This window comes from Siniperca chuatsi, linkage group LG9 (assembly GCF_020085105.1).
Source record: "Siniperca chuatsi isolate FFG_IHB_CAS linkage group LG9, ASM2008510v1, whole genome shotgun sequence".
In the NCBI taxonomy this organism is placed as follows: Eukaryota; Metazoa; Chordata; class Actinopteri; order Centrarchiformes; family Sinipercidae; genus Siniperca; species Siniperca chuatsi.
This window is the reverse complement of record NC_058050.1, coordinates 27342041-27353095: the sequence shown is the minus strand read 5'-3', so window position 1 is coordinate 27353095 and position 11055 is coordinate 27342041. Positions and strand designations below refer to the sequence as shown.

At 40.0% G+C, this 11055-nt stretch overlaps 1 long non-coding RNA gene across 1 annotated transcript; it reads left to right on the top strand.

The window, feature by feature from the left end:
- The first annotated feature begins 1912 nt into the window (after positions 1–1912).
- LOC122881621 lies at positions 1913–3076 on the top strand. Its single transcript, XR_006379192.1, has 2 exons — positions 1913–2738; positions 2839–3076. It is a non-coding gene; the product is annotated as an uncharacterized LOC122881621 (long non-coding RNA).
- The last annotated feature ends 7979 nt before the right edge of the window (positions 3077–11055 follow it).

Here is an 11055-nt window from a genome sequence, read left to right as displayed (position 1 = left end):
ACTGATGCTTGATGTTGTAGCTGGTCATAGTTAGCTAACTAACTAGTTTCTGTTTAATAAATGTAGTGGGGTAAAAAGTACAATATTTCCTTCTTAAATGTAGTAAAGTAGAAGTTTAAAGTATATGCATCAGATGGAAATACTCAAGTACAAGTACCTCAAACACGGAGTTACGTAGTTACTTTAGTTTCTCCATGCTCGCAGTATTTGTGCTAAGCTAGGCCAAACACATCCCAGAGCTACAGTATCTTTGTATTGAACGTACAGGGATGAAACTGACATCAATCTACTCATCTGGCTCAGGGAAGAAGAAAGCAAACAAGCTAATTTCATTTATTATTAGGAAAAGGAATATGAAACGTTTTGCAACAAATTGCAAGGAAACAGCTTTTCTTGTTTTACCTTTTCAGTGGCCTCACAATCAAACAGTTTTCTAACTCACCTCCTGCATCACTGGAATGCACTGTAATCCCCACGAGACCTTGTATGTAGTCACACTAATGAACTACAGTTCTTAAAAAAGCTGTTAACCCTCGTGTGGCAGCCATTGTACCAGACCGCTCCTCACACCATGCTGCTTCCCCTTAAATCCACCACCGCACGGCCCTTTGAGTTCTGACATGGATTGTCGTATGCATATGACAACTGTGAAAGCTGACCTTCTTTGTTAGAAACTGGAACATATTTTTGACACAGTAACATTGAATAGTCAGTGTGTTTCTCACGGTGAGTCAGTCACTGCCTTAGTATATATTACAGGTTTACCACAAGTCTTATTGTATGTATATATCTGCAGAGGGCTTCTTGTGAATTCCATCTCCCACATGGACTTTAACACCAATAGTGGGGGAGAGAGAGTGTGAGACAGAAGATAGAAAACATGGAAAACACTGTCAGTAGTTGTAATACAGATTTTTCTGCAGTCTTGTGTACATTATAATCATCTCTAACTGAAGCTGTGGCAGGGTCTGGGGCGCACAGTCCGGCTCTGCTCCGTAGCTTTAATACTCCCATCTGGTTCCGCTGTATGATCTGGATATGAACACGGTATCAGAGGTGGGTAGAGTAGCCAAAAACTCAAGTAAAAGTACTGTTACTGTTGCAAAAACAAGAACTCAAGGAGAAGTAAAAGTACTCATCAAAATAAATGACTTGAGTTAGAGTACAAAAGTATTTACTGAAAAAATGACTTGAGTGGCAAGTAACTCAAGAAATATAAAAATAAAAAAACACTGGCACACTACTGTCTTTTCCCCAAGTCTTATTTGATGTGGATATGACTGGAATTATTTCAACCACAGATGGTCTTCCTCAGGTAAAGGTAAAGAAGTGAACATACACCTGTATTTATTTGTGATGAAGTCATTATCTCCTGGTTAGAGATTTGCTTGTTGTCTCCTATATTACATTGTGATTTGGCAAATAAATCAGCAAATCGTGTGCATGGCTATAATAGGCCGTGTCTGTTATGTAAAAAAGTAAATAGCCTATAGAGTGTCAACATGTTACAGTGTCCTTAACCTTTAGCTCCCAACTTGATACAATTTTATAAACATTAACTCCTTTACTACAATAGACAGAAGGAAAAATAAAGAATAACACAGAATCAGTGACTCCATCTCAAACACAATATGTCCGGAGACAACTTTTTTACAGGCGCTACTGGCAAAATGGGACACCTTATATTTTGATATTTAAAAAACTGATAAATTAAAGAAGATAAGTAATCTCAACATTTTAATGTCTTCAAATAACCATATAATGAAAATACAACAACACAGTGTGAAACATTAAAAATGATTTAGCATTTTGTTTGCTCTTTTCTTTTTTTTTTTAAATTCAAACAGGGCTTTCAAAACAATTTGATAAAATCGCCATGCTAAAATTAGAAAAAAAATTCTGTTCAATTTAACCATTTTAATGAGTGTCTTCAAATAACCATACGTTATTAAGTTAAAGTGTTTCAGGATATTTATTTATTTATTGTTTATTCAAAAATATTGATATATTTAATATTTATTTAAAATATTATATACATGTTAGGAGACCAAGAAAAATAGCTAGGAATAGCGAGCTAGAGCTTATATTGGTGTGGTAACATGTTCTGAGTAGCCTAGGCTAAGCACGGCTATGCTAGTTCTTCTTAGCTTCTAAAGTTCCAGCAAGCTAGCTGATAACATATTTAAGAGAAATTATATTTGATTCAGGTTAGAAAATGTATTTCTCTCAAGACAGCATGTAGCATATTTTGTTTTTCAGCAGGCAAAATGGGACACCATCAAAATGTACATTTTTCAGAAGGGTGAAAGGAGTACAGAATTAATTCATAGCAATTTTGATACACGATTACATCCCATTACAAAATATACTGGAATGAAACAGCTAGTATTTGTTTTTAGATTTTTATAAGCTTAAACATTTTACATCAGAATATTTCAATGTATTGCAGATGAAGAATCTTGTATATTTATTTCTTGCAACAAATAACTAATGTAACTCAGGCAGTGACCTGTCATGGTACAGCTGCACCACTCCTAGTGTCTGTCTGTTTGTCCCCTGTTGGTTCCCCTCCTGTGTGTGTGTGTGTGTGTGTGTGTGTGTGTGTGTGCTGGTGGGGCGTGGCCTCCGGGGAACCTCCACTCAGAACCTGACACACCTGCTACTCACCTGCTCTCCATCCACCAATCAAGACCATGCAGTATATCTACCCGGCTCTTCTCACCGGTCTTTGCCAGATGGTCCGTTAACTCTAGTGGTGCTGTGTCTCGGCCTCTGACCGTGCATTGTAAGACGTATTTCCTGCATCCCCTGACTAACCCTCTGACTCCTTGTGTTCAGGTTCAGTCCTCAAACCGATACCTTCCTCCAACGTGCTTGCCGGCTCTCCAGAAACTTCTCATCGCGGGTTCACTGCTGTTCCACGCCAGCCAGCTGTGCTCACTCCGCCTGCCTGCTCTCACCAGCACACGCCAGCCAGCTGTCCTCGCTCAGTCTACCTGCTCTCTGAGCTTCCCTCCACACACCTGGTTACTCGTTTCGACTTGTTCATACAATAAACCGAAACTAACCGCTTCAACTCTCTCTGTTGTCGAGTTGTGCTTTTGGGTCCAGAATCTGTGTACCATAACATGAGCAGCGTAAGCGGTACTAAATGAAGAGCCGTTTGGGAGCCGAAAGGGCCGGTTCCCAAAAAAGAGCTGTAATTCCCATCACCACTGCTTTGAACAGAGTCATGTGGAGGCGTGGCTGCGGTAGGATAACAGAGCGATAGCAGACCTGGGACCAGCTGACCACCTGCCTCTTTACGGATCATGAATGCATAAAATCATAAATAAATAAAAGTAGCTCCATGAATGTATCCAAATGTAACGGAGCAAAAGTACTTTACATTTTCTCTAAAGATCTACTCTACTAAGAGTAAAACGTATGCTGCATTAAAACTGCCCTGACAAGTCCAATTTACTCAAAGTTACTTGAGTACATGTAACTCGTTACTACCACCTCTGTCCGGTAGCTATATTGTTTTACATATGTCATGCTTTTTGGGCAACCAAAGATAAAATCAAGCAGCAACAGTGCTCTGGCTCCGGTTGCAGAAAAGAAACATGTATCCAACAGTAGGCTACCTCTGTGCTGTAGGCCTGTTTTCCCCTTTTCATGCTGCAAAAAGCATCTATCTTAACACATTATTTGGTCTCAGATTCAGTCTTCAAGAACTATTTTTCTTAAAGCGAGAAAGTATTCTGCCAGTGTGCAGAGGTAATAGCTAAATAAAATAGATCTGTCAGTATGTTAAACCAAGACAATATGGCAGTCACTGCACTTGTATCAAGAAAATCAGTCTTTATTCCAGAACATTCTTGAAGTTGGTTTATATCTAAAAGTGATGTAATGATCTCACCCCAGGGGTAGATTTTTTGTTTTTTGTTTTTTAAATAACATTTTTGGACTCAAAAAAAAAGAAGCAAGAAGACGGGAAAGCGAAGAGGGAAAGAGACAGAGTCTGCGTTGCATTTTCTTGCAAACTAACAGTCAATAATGGATGGAATAAAGCAAAAACATAGCTTTGGGTCTCGGGTCAGGTTTAGGTCTCAGATTTGGCAGCACTAGTCGGTTCAGTCAGGTTGCAGGTTAAAGTCCTGACCAGTGCAGAACTCTGATAGTAGAATGTAATGGAGTGACTCTGCTGCTCCCTGACGTCACAGAGGGCCACAGGCAGACTTCGCTTGGCTTCTGTGTTTCTGCCTTTGTGCCTCTTGCTTGTCAGCAGCAGCTGTTATTGCTGTGTCCCTTTCTAGACCTGCTTGTTGTCTTCAGCCTGCTCCGATGAACATCACCTCAGGGTGCACTTTATGAAGAATGCTAAACTAATTGGCTGTGTCACCGTCCAGCTTAAATGGCAACATAAAACGCTACAATACCAGTTTGGCAAGTTTGTCCTCCCCCAGGCCAACTTGGAAAGCATTGCTACTCCCAGCAAGACGTGTACTCCTGCTGCCACCTGTTTCTCTTTGTACCTGAATCGCATCATATAGTGTTTTTCCTTCTTTCCAGGCAGCTAGTGGTTTCAGTTCATTTAAATGTGATATGAAAATCAACTTGTAAAGTCAGGTAACCATCACAGTGAACATAATGTCTGCTTTTATTGTCATGAGCGGCAGTACTCAGGTGGTAGAAGGTCGGCCTTGAGTCATAGGGGTTGGAGGTTTGATCCCTGCTCGCCCTGTACACATGTCCAAGTGTTCTGGAGCAAGACACTGAACCCCAAATTGCCCCTTGTGTGTGCAGGGAAAAACACACAAACGCCCCTTACAGATTGTTATAATATATATATTTTTTTAAATTGACTTAGTATTGTTGATGCATTAATGTGATGTGTAAGCAGCACTGTAATGTTGTAGAGGGCCGAGGTGGAGCTAATTCTAACTACTTTGTATACAGTTGGGTAATTGGGGTTTGACGACATGAAGAGAAGCTCAGTTGTGCGATTACACACACATTACACACGCTGGGGTTTTTAAGGCTTATTTTCATACTTTTTGGACTAAATACCTTTAAATTTAAAAAAAGGTTTTGGGTAGAAAATAACAAAATCAAAATAAAAAGATTTAGAAAATTTAGAATTACATACCTGCCAGTGTAGAGAAGGCTTTGAAACAACATGCAGGGGGGATAAAATTAGCAACAATATATAATTGAACAGTTAAATAAATAAAATGTGAAACGTTATGATATTTTTTAAATACTCCAAAAATTTTACAGGGTTTGGTTGACGGCTAGTCAGAAATTTCTCAGGTGGGTGGGGTTCTGCTGGGGGCCGCTGGACTGACCTCAGTATTTCTAAAATCCTGGCTATGGCCCTGCTGAAATGTAGTGAAGAAGAAGTATAAAGTAGCATCAAATGGAAATATACTGATAAACTACAAGTATTTTGAAATTACACTTAAGTTCAGTATTTGAGTAAGCGCACTTAGTTATTTTCCACCACAAACTCAAGCAAGTTTCAAGTCACTGGATGTTGATGTATGGAAATAAAGTAAAACAAATGGCTGCAGTAAAGGTGGTAAAACATTTGAAATGTATAGTACCCTTTGCAAAGTGGTCAACAATAATATAAAATACACATCATATGTAGTATATGGGAGAAAATGTACCAAAACACTGGTTTGATCCTTTGAGTTTTCATTACTGCAAATAGCCAGTGTAGTCTCTTACAGTATGCCTTTTCACTACATGTACACACAACCTATTTGTATATGAAACAGAATTTTTGAATACAATGTGGGTACTCTTGGCACTGAGTGGAATATGCTATAAATAAGAACCGCAAGGCCTCAGGAAAATGGACTTCCACTGTTCTGTTTTTTCAAAGATTTCTATTTTACTCCTCATTGTTGAATTTCAAACTGCCTCAAGGTCAGCAGTGTGTTTCTGCAGCTCTTCTCTTACAGCAGCAGCAGCATCTCGCCAAATGAGCTGGCACCATGCTGCCTGACACTGTGAACTCCACCTACCTGTCTCCACCTGTGGATGACTGATGTGTTGTTTTATATACTTCTTAGGCTGTCTCTCACTCATACACCCACGAATGTCACTGCCTATGCTGTGCAAGTCAGATCACTGCCTTTCCCTTGTTCCCTTTTTATCCCCTTTCCTTCCTTCAGCTGTTGGTTCCATGCACTCACAGATAAAGGGTACATGCATGTGTTCACATATCATTTGCATTACAATTTAGATAAGGTCTGCTGAATCCCTAAACCTATATATGGCCTTGTATCTATGCTAATGCCAGTGTGGAGATTACAGCACAGTGGGAGCAGAGCATTTCTCCCTAAAGAGTTGTTGTCAATTCTTTAGCACAAATCATAATGAAGGTTTGTGATAGTGTGTGACGGTGTTATCAAAGATCTCACTGTTAAGCTTTTCTCTTCAGAGACAGAGAGGGAGCAGCTCCAAACACAGTGTCAATCACAGGGGCACTGTGTCTTGGGAGATGGTGGGTGGGGGTGAGGGTGGGGGTGGGGGTGGGGGGGATGATTATCTTTTACAGTTCCCACCCATATCTCCTTTCACCACATCTGCCCAATCTACTCTCTCTCTCTCTCGCTCAGTTGCTTTCTTCTTCAGTCTACATGAAACCACTGAGTTGAAGCCGCAGTTCATGAAAATTTCAATTACTGCTGCTGTCACGTCTGAAGCCACTGCACAGCTTCTCACGGTCGCTGAGTGCAGTTTATCTAAAGCTGGTTATTTGTTGTTTTTGTGGGTGAAATGGGACCCCACTCAGATCAAACGGGGCAATAATTCAACTGTCTACGTGTTTTGAGATGGCGCACGAGGGAAGAGATGCTCAGACCCGCAGGACGTGGGTTAGCCTAGCTTTGCCTGGCTAGCTTGGCCATGTCCAAAGTGAAAAGTCTGTACTTAATGCTCACACATGACACTGATAGTACCACCTTAACTCTTAAGTGAGGTTCCCCTTCAGTCTCAACATCTGAGCCCTTCTGCAAGTGTAGAGCAGCCGGTTAAAGAACCATTCTGGTGATTTTGCATGTTTTAGTCCATTGATTACAACGTGTGTATGCTTCACATTATTGCAGACCATTTTCTAAAACATGCCATCAGTCTTTAAATTGATTTTATACTTTCCAGCCGGCCAGTGGTTTTATTTAATTTCAGTAATGCTCTGAAAATCAACTTGCAGAGACTTGAAATTCTTAACATATTAGATAAGTATTCTGTCACCCTGAAAATAAGTCCAATGTATTTGTCTGTTTTGTTTTTCTGTCAAAGATGTTTTCCTTTGAACAGGAGGTTGGAGTTCTGTGAAGGGTCACTTCAGCTTGTGAAAGTCAGTATGCGATGTGCCATGGTATGAACAGTGTGTTGCATATGTGTGGGGTTTAGAAATGTACCAAATTATCAGTTTGAAACACAAACTTCTGCAGTCTTTTTATGCATTTGTTTGTTTGTTTTAGAGATTTAGTTTGCATGCGTGTTCCAGCAATGGTTCCTCCTGTCATCAGCCAAGGAACGTCATTCAACCTACAGTATTGCCTCCAGTGCTCCAGTCCTGGGCTGTAGGTGGATTCTTTATGACGCATATTTAGAGGATCTTATATTTTGTGGGCTTCAGTTTAACTCAGTTTACCCCAGTGCATGCCAACAGCTCACTGAGGTTTTCTTGAATTGTATTTGGTTCATAAAACCTCTACATTTCCAGCAAATTCATCCAAAGTCACCCATAAATATCCATCTTTCTGACATTCCTCATTGATAAAGTGGCTTTATTGTAGCCACAAAGAGCAGTGGGAGCACTGTGGCACAAGAAAGGAACTCCTATTCTTTACTTGACTGAATTTCTACTCTGTTCACTAATTCTGCAAAATAAAAGTTTTAGAAATGCACACATTACTCTTAAAAACATGCCACATATATGTTCAGAGATGAAGTCAAAGAGTCAGGTTTCATTCAGCCTCCAGTTGTTCGATGCTGAGTGTCACAGCACCGTAACTGCTCCCCAGAGGAAAAAAAGTTGAAGAGAGGAAACCGATCAAATTCAATTTCTGTGCGCCTGTTCTCTCTGTGTCTGAGGCTGAGCTCAATGAAACTATGCGAGCATGAAATTCCCTAATGGAAGCCGTCTGTTTTCAACCTTGACTGGTTCTTAAAGAGCTACAGATAAGAGCCACGAGTAGTGAAGCTACAGTTTCAGCCTGTAAGAGCTACAAGGGGAGAGGAAAACTGTCACCGTGATGAACGGAAGAGCCACATGGTTTTACTGGTTCAAATCAACTGGTGTTCAAATCTTAGTGCTTTCATAAAGACTTTATGGGTTCACAGTAACCAGGGATGTCGTGAGGGGCAGAACCTTGTAGACTTACCACACAGACTTCAGTTTAAAATACCCTCCGGTGTTAGATGTCATCCATCTGTCATGTTCACTGTATTACAAAATTACATTTTGTAATTTTATGATTTTCCCGATCAAAGGTCATTAGCTCGACTTGAACGAGGACATTACATCTGATGATAAAGGAGCTCTATGTTTGTTGGTCTCGCTGAATAATTTCTGTTTTAACGGCCGAAGCTTCTGGAGTGACATTAAAACTAAACGAAGTATTCTGATTCGAATTCTAAACAATCCCATTTTAACTCTAAAGAGGGAGGGCTCCATTAAAATAGCAGCTTTGACTTTTTTACAGTAAATCCTACATTCATACAAGGAAGGAAGGATGATTGGGATTGCACTTCACTGCATCAGTTGTTCTGTACATAACAACAACTTTGTTCTTTAATTAAGGATATCAAACATTAGATATTTCAATCACTTGTAAGTTTAATCATCTAAAATACAGTAAACTTACTACTACTTAGCGTAACAGAAACTCAACACATGGCAACAGTAAACAAAAGGTTTAAAATGTGGCTTCTTGCTTGTTATCAAGCCTGCAGTGTGCTTGTTTTATTACAGATATCGGCCCTCAGTACTTGTGCCAGCAAAGAACCCATTATCCATGAGAACTACTGGAGATTTATATGGGTATCCAGCTCATCCCTAATTCAGACTGCAAGCTGTGGTTGTGTGGCTGTTGATTCATGTTCATGTGATTCATGATCTTACTTTGTTCTACAGCTGTTAATGTGCTGTATGTGATGATGTGCTGCTTGCTTTAGCCCTTCTATTACATTTCCACTTTTGAGTTGTCTGAAACACTGGTTGCCTTCTCTTTTCCTCCCTGAAATCTTTTGACTTTTCCCCACTGGGGTCATGACTCCACGTGTAAAACGTGGACACGCTAATGTGTTATGGAAAGTCTGTACTGAATTTGTATGCTACGGTGATGTTTGCAGGTCCGTTTGACCTGGATGCTTTAATATATGTAAACATCAGCCTCTGTAATGTATATTGTTGTTATAACTGGTTTTATTGTGTTGACTGGTTCTGATTGGGCTGACATGAAACATGCTCCTGCACGTAGGCGGACGTGTACTGTGGGTTGTTCTGAGATTTTGGCAGATTTTTTCATGCTTGTGCGTTGTATAATGTGGTACTTATACTCTGTGGCCTATGGTTACCGTAACCTATAATTCCATCTTGACAACGATCAGTGATATCCAGACCAGCAGGCAGTCAGCAAGCAATACATCAAGTGGGATCAGATAATTGCAAGAGGCAGAAATGATGGCAGGTCTGCCCCCCCCCTCAACAAGACAGCAGCGCCATGTGTGTACAGGGCAGGGTGTGCATGTGCAGGAAGCAAACATTGAAATTGTGGTCATCATGTGGAGAATAATGGAAAAGTGAGGGGATAATGAAATGCTAAAATCATATCTACAGTGCAAGTGGACTTACCTTTACAAAATGCATGAAAATATAACACTATTTAGAGGAAGTGAAAATCCCAGAATTATATTAATGAAAAGTGTTATCAAAATGTCATAATTTGTGAGAAAGGAAATCCTTATTATTTACTCTATATATCAAATGTTCTTATATTTTCTCTTTCTGGATTCTCTAACAAGCCATAAGAACACTTTACTGATTTGAATTGACTCTTGGCCTCTTTTTGACTTTTCATTAAACACTGTGGGTCAGTTTGACCCATAACATAAGGGGTGTAATATTTTTCAACATAATAGGAGGGTTAAGCAGACACTGGATGATAGTGTACAGCACATCTCGCATTTAGTTTTGGTTAAATGCCTCCCTGTGTCTTGATACTCACAGTATGTAACTTACAGCGTTTAGTTTTATGATCTTTTTATCTACCATTACATCATTATTAATACACAGATCTAAGTTATATACAGTAGGTGAAAAAAAGGTGCCGACAGTCTTTTATCCTTCACACCACACAAAGATCCCTGTTATTGCATGAATGTTGTTGAGGATTTCCCTCATCAGTGCTTCATAACAAGTGCTGGGACTGTAGGGAACTGTCTGTGAGGTAATTGAACCCAGAGTTCCATTTCCTCCAGTGAGCGCTGTGTGGTGGAGCAGAGACAGAGGCATAGCCATCCTAATGGGAAACACAGACCTGGGTATAAATATCCATACTGCAGTGCTCTCTGTTATGTGTGTGTGTGTGTGTGTGTGTGTGTGTGTGTGTGTGTGTGTGTGTGTGTGTGTGTGTGTGTGTGTTGCCAAAGGGGAGGAGCAGGGGGGTTTATGCCAGCACACTCAAGGCTATGGCGAGGGTAATGAGAACCATGTTGGTGGGGGTTAGACCTTGCTAAATGACTCATTCCATAACAATGTGGGATCGGATCATACATGTGATCTCACAGCAGTTGGTTCACATCTGTATCAAGCTTTGTGTTTAATCTTTTACAATGTGAGCAACTGTTCATAATTATGACCAAAACACAGAATATGTTGCTGTAGAATGAATGCATATACAGTGGCATGTCATTTATTAATAAGTTCATTTAGTGCCGTATTTATTATTGGCCAATTATTGGCCTATTGTTATGTAATCTTGTTTTTTAATGTAATGTATTATTTTATGAAGAGTTATGCTTTGATTTTGAAAGGCTGAGTTTTTACCCTGC